Below are 15,000 nucleotides of genomic sequence, written 5' to 3'. Positions count from 1 at the left end.
AGTGTATACAGGATCTAAATCTCAATAAGTCAAAAAAGGTGGGACGATTATGTAGAAAGTATTTTGTGTAATTAGAGGTTTGTTCAGACTGCATTGTGAGGTAGACGAGAGTTTGAGTAAGGCTGTAGTGTTGCTATAGTGTTGTTGTGGTGATGGAATGGTAGTGATGGTTGTGGTGGTGCTGTGATGGTGATTGGTGGGATCGTGGCGGTGATGACGAGGTGGAGATGTTGTTTGTGGAGGTGATGGCATAGTGGTAATGATGTTGTAGTGGTACTCGTAGTGTTTGATTGAGTTGTGGTGGTGATATCGGTGGTAATTGGTAGAATGGTGATGGTGAGATAATGATGATGTTTGTGGAGGTCATAGTATGGTGATGGTGTTAGTCTGATTTTGTAGAGTATTTTTGTGGGTCAATGGGAAAGTGATGGGCTTTATAAACTTTACTTCATCAACGTTATTATTTATGGCTATGTGATGATATAAAGCTTCCGACAGTTATACACAGAAGTCTTTGTTAGCAGGGCTTTTTTTTTTTTATTATTGCTGTTTCGGTGCCTTTGGTCGATGCCCCTCTTTCATCTTCCACATCTCCTGTTCATAATAGTATCCTTATCGGTCTGGTAACATCCGGTTCCCTTGTCTGTTTATTTCATGGTCGTGGCTTGGATCTCTCTTATTGTATCTATGAATTACGTGATCTATGTCCTGCTGATGTCGACCTCGGTAATCTTCTGTTGCTGCTTGTTTATCAGCGCGCATCTTGAAATCTTTAGTAGTTGTTTTCTTGTTTGTATTATTCCTCTTTCATTTCTTTCTTTTACCTTTTATCCTTGCTCCTTCATTTCTTTCTTTTACCTTTCATCCTTCCTCCTTCATTTTGTACTCTCTCGCTTTTTTCCCTTCTTCATTTGTTCATTCTGCCTTCCTTCTTTCCCTTTAATTTCATCCCTTTAGCCTTTTGTTTCCTCCTTCATTTCTTCTGTCGTGTTTTATCCTCTCTGTATTGCTTGGGTTACGACATGGTGGTGGAAGTAATGTTTAATGACTGTGATAGTGGTGGAGATATTTGTAGTAGTTGTAGTGTGCTATTGATAAAGGCATATGTCTCTAGCAGCTCACTGTAGATGATTGAGGCGTATTATTTATTATTTCAGCCAACGTGGTACAAACTTATCGTTAACAAGTAACTTAATTCTTAGCTCATGATAAATTATTTTTCATGGAGAGTGTAGCATTTCCTCACAAGACAAGGCGGCTACATATGACATATTGGTTGTTCAGTTTACCATATGTAGAGTCAATTCATCTTTCTCGGAAGATAGAAAGTAAAGGAACACACAGTTATCACCGAGGCATCTTTGTTTTATTAAGAATGTGGAAGTACCTGAAATAAAACTAACCGTAGTTCACTGTAAAATCGGCAGCTTCGTATCATGTATTGTATCATCAGTTTACAGTTTTCTGGAGCATTCAGTCAGTCAGTCAGTCATTCTTCTGTTATCACTCTGCTGTTGAATATCTTCCAAATTTATTTCTTATCCCTTTTGAGTCCAACTTAGAAAATTTTTGCTTTCCCTCTCATGTCGCTCACCATAAGAGACACATTCCCTCTCGTTCCCACAAAGGCAAGGGCCAAAAAGAATCCTTGACATACCATCCACTTTTCTTTCCCCTCTTCTTTTCCTTTAAGTGTTGAATTATTCAGCATGCGAATGGGAATGGGGTCATGTGCCCCAGAGGACAGATGGCTCTAGGTTTCATTATATGTAAATCTGTATGTCAATATTCTATTTGTTAATTGTACAGAGCTGACCCACGCGACTCACTGTTTCTATATTTACCTGTACAAGACATAAGTGCTGTCCCCCACGTGAATAATATCTGAAAGAAAGAACAGAATCCTTTCTTCTATGCAGCATGCGTGGTTGATAAATTTAATCACATAACTCTACTAAACTATTTCGGGCATGGACTCTTTGTCAGTGACGCTGAAAATATAATTTTGCCTTAAAACTTTATATCTTTAACAGAAAACGTAAGGTTTTTAATGCGTTTAGCGAATTTCGTTGTTCTATTTCGAATACTTTTAATTGGCTTTACTTAAAGCTGTTGGGGTTTGACGATTTCCCCTTGATTGTAGTGATAGTTCAACAAACATTCCGAAGCACTATATAATGCGAAAAGCTTTTCTGAGAGGCCAGTTGAGTCCTTGTTATCTTTGAAAATAGTCCAGTTGAGAGAGCAAAACATTGTAGGATATAGACCTATGTAATTTTGTGGACGATTCGAACACGAAACTGTATTTGGTAATTTGACATATCCAGCAACCCTTACATTACGCCCTTCTCCTTCCCCTTATCATCAAATTATCTTCAAAATAAACATCTAATTGCTGCAGTATTATTAATTATCGAGCTGCGATCCTCAGTTATGGAGATGTGGGGTAACGGGAAAGTCTTGCTGTAGCTGTGTATTACTGGAAATGACATGTTATTGAATTACTGCTGGAAACTGAATCTTGTACGGGGGGTAGTTTAGTAGAGCGTTTCTTGTGTTTATGGGTGAGAGAGTAGAGGCGTTGGGTGGCTAATGCGTCTTTATATAGCGGTGAATTTCTGGAATTGACATTTAATTCACTTACTGCTCGAGACTGAGTCTGTAGGTACTTGAATAATTAACTTAATTGTTCGTATTTACTTGGGTTGGGAGAGTTGTTGTTGGGTGAGGGGTGTTATGGACAAGGAAATCTTAGGGGAAATGTGGCTATCTGACGGTACACAGTGACAGAAGAAAAATAATAAAATAAGATGTTGATTTACAGTCTCATTGGTTTTCATGAGTGGAATGTACTAAGAACATGAAAAGAAAGAGTGAATATTGAGTTGGTACAAAGGAGGCCGCGTGATGGTTTAATTTCTTACCTTGATGACTATGTAATGGTGCACACAAACAAGAGGCTGAAGTTGGTGTTCATTTAATGACACATGCTGTTATATCCAAATACCGTACAATATATGACGAGAAAGAACTTAATATAAAAGAAAGCCATATGCAGCAGGACCTTGACAAATGCCATTTGTTGAAGATATGACACACGTAGCTAGTCTATGATATGTTTTTTTTTCTTCTTTTTTGTAAATAATATTCTTACATAAAATTCCATTCTGTTAGTAATCAAGGACAAATCCCAATATAAAATGGTAAATGCCACGTTAGGATCTGTTGTTGTAGTTCTTCTTATCTTTGTGTTATAAAGTGTGGCATCAGCCAAGTCAACTCCACGTTATATAAGGGCGGCGGGGAGATGTGAGTGGTGGCTAGGACAAGAGGCTCACCTGTAGCCAGGTAGTGAGAGGAGCCTATATTTTTCAAGATTTGGACATGAATATTCGTAGTAATAAAAGTGACATCATTAATAGTAATAACGACCGTAGTAGCATTTGCAGCAGCAGCAGTAGCAGCAGCAGCGGTAGTAGTAATAGTAGTAGTAGTAGTAGTAGTAGTAGTAGTAGTAGTAGTAGTAGTAGTAGTAGTAGTAGTAGCAGTAGTAGTAGTAGTAGTAGCAGTAGTAGTAGTAGTAGTAGTAGTAGTAGTAGTAGTTGTAGTAGTAGTAGTAGTTGTAGTAGTTGTAGTAGTAGTAGTAGTAGTAGTAGTAGTAGTAGTAGTAGTAGTAGTAGTAGAAACAGTAATAATAGTAGTAGTAATAGTAGTAGTCGTAATTATGGAAGAATCTTTAATGCTATTCATAGTGCTATTCATTCAGTGCTAGTATATATATATATATATATATATATATATATATATATATATATATATATATATATATATATATATATATATATATATATATATATCTTAAATAAAGGATATTTTTTATTCTTTACTTCTTTTCACTCCCAAGAAAAATAAGAAGATGGGAGAGCCATTGAATCAATTCTAGTGATATGATCTTACCTTTTTGCGTATGTATTCCTGTGCCGCGTAAAAATCATTTATCTCCGAGTCTCAGTTATTGGAATACCTTCTTTTTTATCGTCACTTTTCATTAATGCTGATTTATAGGGTAGGCTTCTGTTAGTTGGTGGGTGGATGAGTGTGTGGGTGGAGGGCTGGAGAAGTAAACCATTGCATCTCATTTGGGTTCCCTTACTTTTATTAATTAAAATTCAATGGATATTACATCGTGACGCTCTGATTGTTTTGTTTTCAGTGAAATATCTTGGTTTGAATCACACTTACTCATCATCATTATTTTCTTCATCATCAATATCATCATCATCATCAATCATCATAATTTTAGCATCTTAATTTTAGCATCAAACTCTAGAGTTTCAAATGCAGCCTTTGGTAGATTCAAGACTTGTCTTATGTTGATCATGAGGTCTTCTGCGGGCTACTTATTTTCTTACGTTCTTAATGTGTAGCTAAGTGTATAATAGTATTGTTCAGTGCGCAGTCCAGGGGACATTGCCTGCTGGTTTGAATGTGTGCCTGTTATATATTAAAATCAAATTAAAAGTGTGTAACAGTATTGTTTAGCGCGCAGTCCGGGGTATCATCGCCTGCTGATTTATCTGTGTGCCTGTTGTATATGTATTGTATGCCTCTCATGAGCAAAGGTGTTCTTCCTGTCAAGATGTGATGGAGGTTATTTTCAGTCATTTCTTGAAAAATGGAAATCCAATAAAGCATTGACGAAACTCAAATAATAATCTCTCTCTCTCTCTCTCTCTCTCTCTCTCTCTCTCTCTCTCTCTCTCTCTCTCTCTCTCTCTCTCTCTCTCTCTCTCTCTCTCTCTCTCTCTCTCTCTCTCTCTCTCTCTCTCTCTCTCTCTCTCTCTCTCTCTCTCTCTCTCTCTCTCTCGTGTGTGTGTGTGTGTGTGTGTGTGTGTGTGTGTGTGGTGTTCCCATCACTACTTTAAGGTGACGTTATGTCGCGCGGTCCTCACCCTACCCATGTGTTTATTAAAACAGATCGCTGAACTATTGAACTATTCCTATTGGTGATCATTAGTGTATTTTTCTATTAACATGCACAAAAAAGATGATTTGAATAACACTCGCAGTCCGTAGCGAACGATTTCCATTACAAGGTTCGTTTATTTTTTAGACGTTTCTGCGTATTACAGGTGAGTGAAATTGATTGGCTCTTTCTTTAACTGATAATAGTTTTCATGTTTTATGGATACCATACAAACACAGATATAGCATTCAACAGGCTAGGCATTTTATAGTAATGCCATTACGTTGTGCATAATCAGATTAATTATTACACACACACACACACACACACACACACACACACACACACACACACACACACACACACACACACACACACACACACACACACACACACCGGCCCGGTAGCTCAGTGGTTAGAGCGCTGGCTTCACAAGCCAGAGGACCGGGGTTCGATTTTCCGGCCGGGTGGAGATATTTGGTTGTGTCTCCTTTCATGTGTAGCCCCTGTTCACCTAGCAGTGAGTAGGTACGGGATGTAAATCGAGGAGTTGTGACCTTGTTGTCCCGGTGTGTGGTTTGTGCCTGGTCGCAGGCCTATCCGAAGATCGGAAATAATGAGCTCTGAGCTCGTTCCGTAGGGTAACGTCTGGCTGTCTCGTCAGAGACTGCAGCAGATCAAACAATGAAACACACACACACACACACACACACACACGTTATGCTACAGGTTGTTGTATTGATTTTACTTCTGTGATGGAAACATTTGTTTGATAGCAGTGTATGTAATACTACCGAGTGCACTCAGGATAATGCCAATGAAAAAAAACAAAAACAGTATGTAATGTAATAAAAATTTGTTATCTTCCCTGCACAAAGTCCATTATGAACGTAAAATTTTCATTTATTAAAACCGATGTCGATCAAATTTGTGGATTCATACTCGTAGTTCATGGTTAACAGAGCTATGGGGATACAATTCATCATTGCACACACAAAACCGAATTCAAAATATCTGCACCATAGAAAACACACTATGCTATAATTTGGTCTCATTAATTGGCATTTATCCGCGACAACACGCCGTCCACGCTATTTATTATTGCAGTTATCTGCATGTGATGCATCAATATTGATCCGCTGGAAGGCTTATTGATCGGTCAAATATATTCTCTTAGTTGCTTGACGATTTATTGTTGAAGATAAGCAATAGTACAAAAGGTATCACTGACTGGATGTAAAGTTACTAAAATAGTAGCTTATACTAACAATATAACTACGATTAATGAATGTTCAAATTTGTAAATTATATGATGAAAAGCAATCCAACTGTAGATGAATGTAAGAAATGGCTCTGGTGTTGATTTTGACGTAGGCAGGCAAGCATACAAAGAGAGAGAGAGAGAGAGAGAGAGAGAGAGAGAGAGAGAGAGAGAGAGAGAGAGAGAGAGAGAGAGAGAGAGAGAGAGAGAGAGAGAGAGAGAGAGAAGGGGGAGAATAGGTGTCTAAACGGTTGTTGTTGCTATGTAATATACATTCACCCATAACACGTCTAATGCGTACTGTGGTCAAAGGGAACCTGATATTCCATTGAATTTGCTAGGCTATTGTATATTTGCCATTAGCAGGAGTGAATCACTAACTGACTGCACTGTTTCATAACAAATATTTTTTTTTTCTATTTTTCGTAATGAAAATGTATGAGTAGATTAAATATTTGTTGACTGTAATATAAATACACACACACACACACACACACACACACACACACACACACACACACACACACACACACACACACACACACACACACACACACACACACACACACACAGACGTTTATTTATATTACAATCAACAAATATTTAGTTTATTCACATATTTTCATTACGAACATACAAAAGGCTTACACTAAGTCAAGCAGATTACGTGTAACTAAATTTTTATACGTAAATAAATAAATCTGACTTATGAATAGGCTTGGAGAATACTTCGTGATAGATATCCTGCCACATATGAATTTACTTGTCACTAATTACGAAGTTCCTGTTATGTTCCCGACACTTGAGATCGTCTCACAGTGAATACTTATCAACAAGCCGTAGTGGAAGTTATTGGATTTTTTTAATGCTCTCCCATCATTATTGTAGTAGTTTGACAAATATTGTGCCTCAGGAATGATTTAAATGATCTTGAGAAGTCATATTAATAGTTTGAAAACATCTGAAAATTCATAAATCATGTGGAAACCCAAAAGCGTTTAGACTGTGATTATAGATCTGTGTCTTAAAGAGTCATTTGGTTTATGGTTTGGCTGTGTCCTTTGCGATTGATAGCACTCTTAGAATTTCTTGAATATCTTAGGGCAGGCTATGAATTCTCTCTCTCTCTCTCTCTCTCTCTCTCTCTCTCTCTCTCTCTCTCTCTCTCTCTATATATATATATATATATATATATATATATATATATATATATATATATATATATATATATATATATATATATATAAAAGTGATAGCAAGTTTAGCATTAATAATCTTTTTGCTAATATTTTCTCTTTTTCTGATTAGGTCTTTATCCTTTTTCTTGAGTTGGTTTATGAGTTCGCCGTAGCTACGGCGAACTCATAAACCAACTCAAGAAAAAGGATAAAGACCTAATCAGAAAAGAGAAAATATTAGCAAAAAGATTATTAATGCTAAACTTGCTATCACTAACGAAATTTGTTGGAGAGAAAATCTCCTGCCTATATATACTCTCAATATATATATATATATATATATATATATATATATATATATATATATATATATATATATATATATATATATATTATATTATATTATATATATATATATATATATATATATATATATATATATATATATATATATATATATATATATATATATATATATATATATATATATATATATATATATATATATATATATATATATATATATATATATATATATATATATATATATATATATATATATATATATGTATGTATATATATAAAATCCCTCTTTTGAAATATTAATATTATTTGACCTATAACAAGAATATAAGTAAAGAAAAGTCCATGTCACTGAAAAATTAATTGCAGAGAACCACCAAAAGAGTTTATCATTAAAGCGATTTGCTACTCCTCTATTCAAAGAATTGAAGTCGCTGGAAGTACATACACAGAAAGATAATTCAGAAGTTTACAAGAGCAAGGATGAAAGAATGAAACGGAGTGCATTTTTGTAATCTTTTCTACCTTGCAACGCAAGTTTCGATCGGTGAGTAAGGAAACAGTATAAATAATTTTTGGCTTATGGGGAAGTCAAATGAATGAACTGTCTGATATCATTACTTGCCATGGTTCAGTTGAAGAAAAGAGATTGAGAAATTTAAAAGAGGCGAATTTAATGTAGTTCTTCAGGTTTTATGTACTGGTCTCATAGAAAGAGGGAAGGTTGAAGAATCTATCAGAAAACTTAAGAAAAAAATCACATAGCATAATTATGTTACCCGTTGCATAAATAAGACTGACGGAGAAATGATGACGCGGTATGCTAGCCACTATACCATACAATGTGTAAGAAGGTGAGTTGTCAACCAATTTCTTATGTACAAAGTATATTACACACACACACACACACACACACACACACACACACACACACACACACACACACACACACACACACACACACACACACACACACACACACACACACACACGTCTATTTATATAAATACAGCATAAATATGAGCACTAAAGGGCACCCATACAAAAACCAAACACATACAACGCCGAAACTAGATCACTGTGGCTCCGTTGTCCATCAAACATTTAGTTTATTATATAAAGATTATTCTTTTGATATTCCATACAAACAAATCTCTCTCTCTCTCTCTCTCTCTCTCTCTCTCTCTCTCTCTCTCTCTCTCTCTCTCTCTCTCTCTCTCTCTCTCTCTCTCTCTCTCTCTCTCTCTCTCTCTCTCTCTCTCTCTCTCTCTCTCTCTCTCTCTCTCTCTCTCTCTCTCTCTCTCTCTCTCTCTCTCTCTCTCTCTCTTTCTGTCTAGTGTCCATGTCACAACACCATTGGTCATCCCGCCCACATAGAATATTCAGGGAGTTTCAGGTTTCACTTAACATGTAACACACACACACACTCTCTCTCTCTCTCTCTCTCTCTCTCTCTCTCTCTCTCTCTCTCTCTCTCTCTCTCTCTCTCTCTCTTCTGGATCTATTTTATCTCCATTTTACCATACTAGTGTGTTGTATATTGGCATTTTATTTTGTGTGGAGCACTATGTTCTACTAAGTCTTATTTTACACTATGTTTTACTAAGTTTTATTTAACACTACGTTTTACTAAGTCCTAAGTTTTAGGATTTATTTTACCTTATGTTTTATATACTTTTATTCTCATTTTTATTTTTCTATTTTTACTTGACTACACTTTTTATCTCAATTTGACCATAGTGCTGCATTCTCTGGTTAGCCTTTTTCTACATGACTGTAGACATTGTATGATATATATTGTATGAATAACCATTGTTCTCAATGGAAATAAAAATTCTGATTCTGATTCTGATTCTCTCTCTCTCTCTCTCTCTCTCTCTCTCTCTCTCTCTCTCTCTGCTCCATATAAATATTTGATTGACCAGATAAATATACAAAAAATAAGAAAAGACATGATCTTACGATGAAACAATCAGGAAGGAGTCGTTTTTCACAAGCTAGATATTGAAATGTTTTTTTTCTTATCATTCATTTACTTGAAGGTAATCTTTCGTCTTGTCTTTAGGTTGCCAGCGTAGCGACAAACGCGTTCTGATGCCCCAAGCTTCAAGCGGCGAGAGATGTTAAGGTATGGTTTTGTGGAGCATGTAACGGATGATTAATGTAGCATCTAGAAAGTAGGTCACACACAGCTAGACCTTCATTAATGCAGGAGGTTATTGACTGACTGGCGATAATCTGAAGACCAAATTGGAAGTCAGTAATGTGGTTCGATTGGCAGTAAGAAGTTAAGCGCCTGCAACTCTGTGATCCCCACTCCAAGTCCATGACAATCCTCTCTCTCTCTCTCTCTCTCTCTCTCTCTCTCTCTCTCTCTCTCTCTCTCTCTCTCTCTCTCTCTCTCTCTTTCTTCACCGAGCCGTGGAAAATTAACGTATCTCGGAAGACGACGTATAAATCTTGAAAGTTCTCTCACTGTGTTATTGATTCGCCGTGAATACAGAAGTAACACACCTAATGAATACGAACAAAGAGATGACTTGACTGTGAAATGTGTAGAGAAAGAGAAAGTGGTATTCGTGAAACAGTGAAGATTTGCGTGTATTTTCATCGCGAGAATCTTTAGCCAAGGTAAAGAGAAGCTACTGGGTTTCATTACTACGAGAGGCTGAACTTTGTAACATGATAATTCTCTATTGATTACAGTTGTGCTGGTAGGTAAGACTCAATGATAACTTGGCCCGAGACTTCTTAGCATATATATGAAGAGAGAGAGAGAGAGAGAGAGAGAGAGAGAGAGAGAGAGAGAGAGAGAGAGAGAGAGAGAGAGAGAGAGAGAGAAACTATCATAGGATAAACTGAAAATCAAACAGTAATACTCGTACAACCAACAGTATTTCTTTGTGGGTGTAGTGAAAGAGAATGACAATGTTATCTAGATAATGCCTGTAATGAATGAGTAATCTCACAGTATCAGACCAAATATATTAACGTAGCGTTTTTTTTTTTTTTTTATTCGTTCGCGTTTACAAGTGTCGCCTTCACCACTTTCGTGAAGTAACGTGTCCTCGGGTCTTCACCACATCAACGATAATCGATCTACGAAATGGTGTGCTGTGGATCATTCAAAGGGAAAGTAGGGGGAGGTAACTGATTAAAGAAAGCCTCACGTTTGATGACTAGCTACGCCACACAAGCGTGCGCGCACGCACACGCACAAGCATGCGCACACACACACACACACACACACACACACACACACACACACACACACACACACACACACACACACACACACACACACACACACTTTGTTCACCCAGCTGTCACAAACTCAAGATAAAACTCTCTCTCTCTCTCTCTCTCTCTCTCTCTCTCTCTCTCTCATACGTCATAAGTGTAATAACCTGTGCCTGTCGATAGATCCATGTGCAAATGAGGAAATCCTCTATCATGAAACTAAATATGAAAAAAATTTGTATGCATCATTGAACAAACAGCGAATATCAGTTTTCAATAAATGCGATGTACAAACACCGGATTATTGTGCATGAATGACAATACATATGATTAACAGCATTGATGTTGTGATGCAGAAATAATATGATACTTGCAATAGCAAGCTGTACTTTTTCTAGTTGTAACTTTCTTTATATGTACGCATGTAAATGTCTTTTGCAACCGTGGTAGACGCCCACTGTTCTTCTCCTAAATCTATTAACCGTGGTGTTCCTCAGGGTTCTGCCCTGTCATTCACTTCTGATCTTTCTAGGATTTCTGATTGGGGCAGAGAAAACTTAATAGTGTTCACTGCCTCAAAATCTCAATTCCTCCGTCTATCAACTCGACACAACCTACCACATAACTATCCCCTTTTCTTCAATGACACTCAACTGTCTCTCTCTTCCACACTGAATAACCTCGGACTGTTCTTTACTCATAATCATAACTGGAAACTTTACATTTCATCTGTTGCTAAAACAGCTTCTATGAAGTTAGGTGTTCTGCGGCGTCTCCGCCAGTTTTCTCTCCTCTCCAACTGCTAACTCTGTACAAGGGCCTTATCCGTCCTTGTATAAGGAGTACTCTTTGCATGTTTGGGGGCGTTCCACTCATACAGTTTTACTAGATAGAGTGGAATCAAAAGCTTTTCGTGTCATCAACTCCCCTTCTCTGACTCACTGTCTTCATTCTCTTTCTCACCGCCGAAATGTTGCATCTCTTTCTATCTTTTATCGCTATTTTTATGCTAACTGTTCTACTGATCTTTCTAACTGCATGCCTCCCCTCCTCCTGCGACCTCGCTGCACTGGGCCTTCTTCATCCTCTCATCCCTATTTTGTCCAACTCTATAATGCAAAAGTTAACCAATATTCTCAATCATTCATAACTTTCTCTGGTAAACTCTGGAACTCCCTGCTTGCCTCTGTATTTCCATCTTCCTACGACTTGACTTCTTTTAAGAGGGAGGTTTCAAGACATTCCCTGAATTTTGAATAACTCACGTGACTTTTAAGGAAACTGGCAACCCAGTGGGCCTTTTTTTCATATTTTGTTGCTCTTGGCCAGTTATTCCTTTTGCATTAAAAAAATGTTTTATTTTATGGAGATCCACATTATTAGATGTACCACTTCTTGCATTAAGAAGGCTTATATTAAACGAGGATCTGTTAAGAGATATTGAAGTAGCATAATACATATAATACTACCACTACGTACTGCTAATAATAATGTAGGCAAAATTTTTAATATTGGCAGTCAAGAGTAGCGATTCAGACTTGATAAAGGTAGATTTGAGAGCAAATTGCTTCCCACATAAAATGGAAGATAGAATAGATTTGATAATCAAACTTTTGCTGGCGATTAATTTGGGAGTTTGAAAAGAAGATTAGTAGATGCACATATGGATAGGTATGACAGATGGGTGTATGAATCTGTTTCTTATAGGAACTGCCATGAGTAGGCCTATTTCAGCTTTAAAGCATCCTAGATATTCTTAATTTTATTTTTCTTTGATTGCATGATTCATGTGGCTGTAGATGCAATCAGAAAATAGGTAGCCAGTCAATAAGTAAACTTGAGTCTCAGCCAATATTGACACTCTTGACTGTGGGATCTCATACTTTTTTTTTATTCATAAAGAAAAAAAAAAGATTGAAGCAGAACTCGTTAAGCTGCCACTTCAGTCATTAAAAATACATCCTTGAAAACATTTTTTGAAAACTCTGTACCTTTACTAGAGTCCGTAGAAGTTGTTATGGTAAGACATAGAAGTGTATGAAAATATTGTCCTTCCTGGCACGCAACTCAGTGACGAGACACAGGACAATATTATCAAACGCTTCCTCATCTTATCTTTAAAACTCTTCTCAAACTTTGGTGGAAGTTAATGGAGTTTTCAAGAGTGTGCCTTGGTGGAACTTTTTACAATACCTTAGTGTAGTGCCCTGACCTTATCATCCGAGATAGATAAAGAGAGAGAGAGAGAGAGAGAGAGAGAGAGAGAGAGAGAGAGAGAGAGAGAGAGAGAGAGAGAGAGAGAGAGAGAGAGAGAGAGAGAGAGAGAAATATATGAGTGAGTGAGTGAGTGAGTGAGTGAGTGTGTGTGTGTGTGTGTGTGTGTGTGTGTGTGTGTGTGTGTGTGTGTGTGTGTGTGTGTGTGTGTGTGTGTGTGTTTTGAAGCACGACACGAACATGATAAATACTTACAGCATATCTTTTTATGACCGAGTTACTTAGACACTCGTGTGAAAGGATAGCTGCTACTTGCCGCTTTTTATTAAATTCGATCTTCTGCTTAGCACCTGATGGCAATCTTGGAATGTTTAAAGTTAGGCTTAAACATTTTAGCTGCAAAGAGTGTTATGTGGATGCTTAGAATAAAGATACAGAAATCTCTCGAAAAGATCAAGTAAATACGTTCATGTGTTACTACTAATCTTTAACACCTGGAGTTTAATGGAGTGATTGGAGTGTTGCAGCGTGAGAAATGGATGAACCAAAGCACAGTTTCATAAACAATGGTTTAAAATCTTCTGCCATTGATTTTGTCTCTATTACTTTGTCTCCAAGTAATTTATGGTACCCAGACTTTTTTCTCTTTAATTTAATTTGATGAAGTAGGCATTTTGTTTGAGTGTGCATTTTTGTTTATTAAGTGAGCATCAATGTTTAGTCGTCTTTCTTTCCATTCGCCGGATTTCCCCTCTCTCATTAAAATAATGTAGAGTTTTCAGATTGTAATTCCATAAACCCTTTCACACGAATTGCCAGGAAAAGACAAAATGTATCTTTTTTTTTTTTCGTACAAATTACAAAACAATTTCACAACAACTGTTGAAGATTTTGCTTTCTTTCGTTAAATATTAATTGTATCGGAAAATGTAATCGTTAATGTTTACAAATGAAGAGAGAGAGAGAGAGAGAGAGAGAGAGAGAGAGAGAGAGAGAGAGAGAGAGAGAGAGAGAGAGGTAAATCAGAATAATGCCACTGTATTGGTGTTTGTCAGTAGTGTCAGAATCAAACTGCATTAAAGAGCTTTTGCCTCTATAATGCCCCGTCTGTACTGTCTTCATTTCTTAACTTTACTGCTTCATGAATAACAAGTATTAGTTGCGTGTGCATTTATCCCCCCCTTCTTTCTCTGTCTCTCTCTCTCTCTCTCTCTCTCTCTCTCTCTCTCTCTCTCTCTCTCTCTCTCTCTCTCTCTCTCTCTCTCTCTCTCTCTCTCTCTCTCTCTCTCTCTCTCTCTCTCTCTCTCTCTCTCTCTCTCTCTCTCTCTCTCTCTCTCTCTCTCTCTCTCTCTCTCTCTCTCTCTCTCTCTCTCTCTCTCTCTCTCTCTCTCTCTCTCTAGGACATTCCTTAGTTTTGTCTTTCGATAGTTTCTTTTTTATTTTTTATTTCAATAATGTTTTCAAAGCAACAGTTGCAGCAGCAGTAGATGTAGTAGCTAATAGTAGCGGTATTATTATTAGTAGCTGTATTGGTAGTAGTGATATAATTCATCACATAAGGAAGGAGAAATGAGGGGAAGGAGGAGGGGGAGGGGAGAGGGGGAGGAGGAGAAAATGTAAAAGGATGAGGGAGGAAGGAAGGAGGAGGCATAGAGGACTCTGATGTGTAGATACGATACTAAATTATAAAAGAGGAGGGTTTAAGAACAGGTGGAGGAGGAGAAAGAGACGTAAATGGAGATTGAACGAAGACGTGGAAGGGCTTAAAATGTGTAAATGTATGATACCAAGGCGGGACACACTGAAGTACAAGCGTATTACTAAAAAGATTCTTTTAT

The 15,000-nt window shown here is 37.1% G+C and overlaps 1 long non-coding RNA gene across 1 annotated transcript in view; it reads left to right on the top strand.

Moving 5' to 3' along the window:
- LOC123518378 overlaps nt 1-15,000 on the top strand; it is a 41,421-nt gene that overhangs the window by 23,527 nt on the left and 2,894 nt on the right. The window contains exon 3 of the long non-coding RNA XR_006678770.1: nt 9,774-9,836. This is a non-coding gene — a long non-coding RNA (uncharacterized LOC123518378). The remainder of the gene's footprint in view (nt 1-9,773; nt 9,837-15,000) is intronic.

The sequence above is a fragment of the Portunus trituberculatus genome, chromosome 43 (genome assembly GCF_017591435.1).
Source record: "Portunus trituberculatus isolate SZX2019 chromosome 43, ASM1759143v1, whole genome shotgun sequence".
In the NCBI taxonomy this organism is placed as follows: domain Eukaryota; kingdom Metazoa; phylum Arthropoda; class Malacostraca; order Decapoda; family Portunidae; genus Portunus; species Portunus trituberculatus.
The sequence above is the reverse complement of the archived record's forward strand: the minus strand, read 5'-3'. Positions and strand labels throughout refer to the sequence as shown.